The sequence below is a fragment of the Alexandromys fortis genome, unplaced genomic scaffold, assembly GCF_014885135.2.
Source record: "Alexandromys fortis isolate MF-2015 unplaced genomic scaffold, M_Fortis_MF-2015_v1.1 scaffold_179, whole genome shotgun sequence".
NCBI lineage: Eukaryota > Metazoa > Chordata > Mammalia > Rodentia > Cricetidae > Alexandromys > Alexandromys fortis.
The window spans coordinates 2,425,227-2,430,584 of NW_026068062.1; positions in this window are offsets into that span (position 1 = coordinate 2,425,227).

The following is a 5,358-nucleotide window of genomic DNA, read 5'->3' on the forward strand; positions in this document are numbered from 1 at the left end:
ATTTGAGGCAATACCATGTTATTTCTGCTGTTTTGAATACTCCCGCTGGGCTGGCCCACCAGTGTCCAGTGATTATCCTGCCTCTGTGTCTCATGTCATCACAGGAGAACTAGGGTTACAGATTCATGTGACTGCATCATTCTTTTCACACGTGTTCCTTGGGTCAAACTCAGATCATCAACCTTGCACAGAGAGTATGTTTACCCATACAAACATCTCACGTGTCAATTAAGGACTATTTTATGGAAATTTTTATCATTAGTCATATGACAATCTACTTTTCTTAAGGTGTTATAAGTAAAATTTGTTTCTGAAAGCTATAAAGCTAACTTCATGAAGATAGTAGAACCTTAGCATGAGAATCAGATGTCCTGAAATCAAGCAGCAAATGTTGTCATATTTTCCTCCTGGGCCTCACTATGCCTGTGTGAAGTGGCATTAACAACAACCAATAAACCTTTCTTCTGAGGATTGTCTCGAGCTGTTGGGCCCTTTTAAACTAGGCTCACCACAGAAAAGAATGCAAGCAACTTCTCTCAGTGACTTGCAGAGAGCTGGCCTCCCTTAGCATTCATGCAATGCAATTAGGCCATGAGTGCTCTAAGCTGGCTGGCGGGCTTCTCAGCAGGCCTCATTCACACAACAATGACTTGGTTGCAGAACATACATGACTGTCTTTCTACTGGAGTCGGTGTCTAATATGCTACCAACATCTTCAGGGAGAACATCCCAAGGACTTAGACTGGTAACTTGATACTGATGTTAATACTGTGGGGGTCTCTGTTTTTCTAAAAGAAGGTTAATAAAATAATCCATGCCTGTAGTGTTCCCAGGCAGCTGATCCTGGAGATCAAATCCTGGACACTGATTGCTCACTGCCTGTATGTTACATTCTCTCTGTGGGAATGCTTGGACCATAGAAGACTCAAACTGGCTATAACTTCATGAGTGCGAAGGATGTTGCCAGAGGAACATTTAGATGGAAAATAGAATTAAGTGTCCTGGTTTGAACCATATCTGTATCCAAGTCAGACTGTGAAGAGAAAAAAGTCAGACATTAAAACCTATGACAAATCTCCATGGTGAATGTTGAACTCAGTTCCCTTAAAGCCTCAAAGGTGTCTGCCTTGCTCTCAGAGCCATAGGATTCGGTGTCTTAGGGCAAGGGCCATCAAGGGTGAAGTGACTTGGCCTTCTGTGGTATTTGACCCCACTTCACTTTATTCCTTCTAAATTAAAGTCCAGGCTACAATCATATATAACTTTGATGGGCAAATCTTGAGTCTGTTTCAGATAAACACACTATTTCTAGAGCCCGGAAGTGATAGTGATACTTGAGTGTGCAATGTACCCTCCATACTAAGTCTCATAGGCCATTATTTTCTTCAAGCTGTAAGAAGATATTACAGTAAATTATTAGCAATTTATCTGCAGAACTGACTTGGGGGTTCTTGCCAAGTCATTCAGTTCTGAGTCACAGAATTATCCCTTTGACTATTCATATGTGATATTCTTCTAGATATTTCTACTTATCTCCATAGTCCTGTCGTAGCAGTCTGTGGAGTTGGAGACTTCTTCCCCATTCTGCTAATGTATCTACTAGTCTCTATACCGTATCAGGACTTGTGTGATTGAGATATACTAGACTTAGACCAAAGAGTTGATCTAGAATCAGTGAAGAGAGCTAAGGAACACATTTTAAATTATAAACTAATCTCTTTAGTTCATTAATATATCCCTCATTATTGGAGTAAATATTAGTGTGTAATGTAATTTCATGACATATTGATTTAGCAATATATTTCCAACCATATCTCCTTTGTTTCAGAAAGCAGTTTTATTTTTAAAATTGAATGAGGCATTTCTAGTGAGATTTATACAGTGACCAGCAAGACTTTTCATGCACCTCAAGTGATATCTCAAAATATGTCTGACTTATTATTAACATAACAGGGTGCTGAACATAAAAATGGTTCTTAAGAATTTAGGAAAAGAGTCAATACCAAATACATTGCTTGGATAAATCTATAGTTGATGCTATTGCTTCAGTGAGTATGCATCTATTTGTTTTATTTTAATTGTTTTAGTATCTCTCTAATTATTTTTGTAAATGACAAGGTTCTCTATCAAAAAAAAAAAAAACAGTATCCCTTTTTTAAGTCTGGGTTTTCTCTATGCAGTCTTGGCTGTCCTGGAACTCGCTGTGTAGATGAGGTGGGCTGTGAACTCGAGAGATTCACTTGCCTCTCTCTGCCTTCCAAGTGCTAGGATTAAAGGCATGCATTTTCATACCTGGCTGAACAATATCATTTTTATGTATATATTTCTGTAGTTTGGGGGAATTTTATGTGTGTTATTCAAATTCATCTCCTCCCTTGTCATCTCCTTCCCTTCTCTTTCCCTTAACTTGTGTCTGTTCTTTGTAAAACCATCAAGTCCAATTTGTGTTGCCTATGTATGTATGTATGTATGTTTTAATATGTAATCCTTTCCTGGAGTGTGGTCCACTGACCAGAGGTTATGTTCTTAGAGAAGACAGATTCTCCCTCTCATATAGCTAAACAATGGGCAAAGGATTTGGCTTCTGGTCCAGCTTCTCTCTTCATACTAGAGCATGGTCTTTCTTGGGCTTGCTCAGATCTTGTGCATCCTGTCATAACCACTGTGAATTCAACCGCCCCGCTGTATCAAAAGACACTGTTTTCTTCTACTCTCTAATGCTCTTTCTGCCCCTTCTGCTGCAGTCCCTGACCTATGGGAGACATAAGTTATAAATGTTACAGGTAGGGCTGGATATACTGAAACTTCTTATTCTCGGCACCTTAGTCTCCAGTACCAACATACTTTGGGTATCTCTGTTGATCTTCATTTACTACAAGCAAGCTTTACTGATGTGAGCTGAACGATGAATTGATGCATAATATATAGTGATAAATCGCTAAAAATTGGTTAAATGCTATGTACATTTAGCAGAATAATAGGAGTTCATTCTCCCCAAGGGTCTATGACATGTATAGTCACAGATTCTTAGCCTGATAATGGTGTTAGGTGTAGGACTTAGACACAATAAAGTGGTTTTCATGCCACCATCACAATGGGAAGGCATGTCTGGCCAAGCCAGTTACTATTGTAGCTCACAAGGATGGCAGCTGGGTAATGCTGATATTTTTTTCTTCTCTGCTACCCTGTATAGCAAATTCCACTTTTATGAAAGCTTACTAACTAGTAAGGATGAAGCTTCTAGATTAGTATCAATTTTATTTCATATACTATGACACAAGTTTATGGTGTGTTTAGGAGTGGAATCTTACTGCCAAATTCTGCAGGAGAGTCAATAAATAGCATTGGAAATTGTCATGTTTGAGGTTATATGGAAACTCATGTGCCAACAACTCTAGAAGAAGTAGCCCATTTCTGGAAAGGTGAGTTATTTGATATCTCCTATGGTGTCTAGTATAGGCATTGTTTCCCCATTATGGTGTAACTCCAATTTAACATTTTTAATCTGTATATATGTATATGCATGCACTTATATCTATTTTAAGAAACCTCTAGCAGTATAGCCTCTTTTACATTTTTCTTGATAAATTTGAGCTTTTGGTTTGTTTCAAGATTCTTTATTGAATTAACAGAGGATAGATTTGCAAGAGAGGGAGATTCAGGCTAATTCATAAAGGGCCAGTATTCCCACTAAAATAGGACTATACACAGCCAATGTATTTTGAACAAAGCCAATTTAACTTAAAATTTTTATCACATTGAAGACAGCTTTAAAGAAGAACTGATACAAAGCTGCCTAAAATGTTGATCCATTAAAGAGAGAAAAAAGCGGGGTGAGGTGAACCTGTCTTTTTAAGACTATTTGCTGTTCTATGGAAGATCTGAATTTGATAGCCAATATCTACAGACTGGCATGCAATCTTCAATAACTCCCGTTTGGGGGATTGATAACTGAAAAAACAGTCTTGTAAAACAAACTACAAAAGACAGATGAAGGTAGTTGAGGAAGATACTCAAGGCTGACCCCTGACATAACCACTGCTCAGCATGTGTTCATTTATGTATATTAACACACACAGACATATAAACATGCATACACACAAAACAAGCCAATTATGTATGTTCTGATACACCTGTGTTAAAACATATCTTGATCAAACGTCAAGCCTCCTTCAGAAAAATTGCCATGTATTAACAATGGAACTTGATAATCACCCCAGATGCACTTATTTGTATTCTTGTTTCCCAGATAGGCACAGTACATTAAGTGAATCAATAAGGAAATTACTCCAACCTTTACTGCTTTCTGCACAACCCATGTTTAAACATTAGATGATAATGATTACCCACAATGTTGTCATTTGTCTAATTAAATAAGTAAGTGGCTGTATTAATTTATGCATGAGCTAATCATTAAATAAATCAACAGTTTGCTGATAAGATAAAATAAAACAAAGAGATGATGCACATTTCTAAAATATCCAGTTATTATTATTGTTACTAAGAAATATTTTGAGAGTAAGAAGTAAATATGAGGTGGCATATTGATCGAAAGATAAAGGCTCTTCTCATCAGTATATAGAATCTGAGTCTGAGTCTGAGAAGCCACCTGGTAGGAGATAATTGGCTCTCAGAGTTTGCCCTCTGCCCTCTACATGTTCACTGTGTCATGTGCCAAGATGCATAAAGTGAAGAAACATAAAGAAAATATTCCCCTTCTTTAAATCATAATATCAGTCAATAGGCAAATTCACAGCAGCTATGACATTTTCATATTAGTCTTTACAAAGCTATAACAGAACAAGATGGTTTTGAGGTTATTTTGAACATCAATGAGCAAGCTTACAGGTAAATTTGGCTTTCTGAGATGGCAGTACTAAAAGGTGGGTTAGTGATTAAACCATTGTGCTGTTAAAATTATTCTTCAAAGTTTCTGTAAGTAAACAGAATGTGCCTCAACAGTTCAAGTCTAGTGTTACTCTCCAAAGTAGTTTATGATAATCTCACAGTTCTTAAAGTCATCTCCAGATGTATATGAAGACAGGGTGGTGTGCGAGTGTGTGTGTGTGTGTGCGTGTGTATGGTATGTGAATGAAAACTTGTGAAAATAGCTGTGTCTACAGAGAGCGAATAACTAAAGACAATTTTACTACTGTGCAGAAATTACAGTGTCAACTTCAAAGACTAGTCATCTTTTATTGGACTAGTACTAGACTCCCTCTCCCCCTTGGAATAGCCATTGCTTTCCTATTTCTGTGTCAGAATTAACATGCTGTGACCAATAAGTAAAAGTCTTTTGGAATCAATTAATTTAGCAGATCATTAACACCCACCAACTCGAAAGCTTAGAAAGCATCT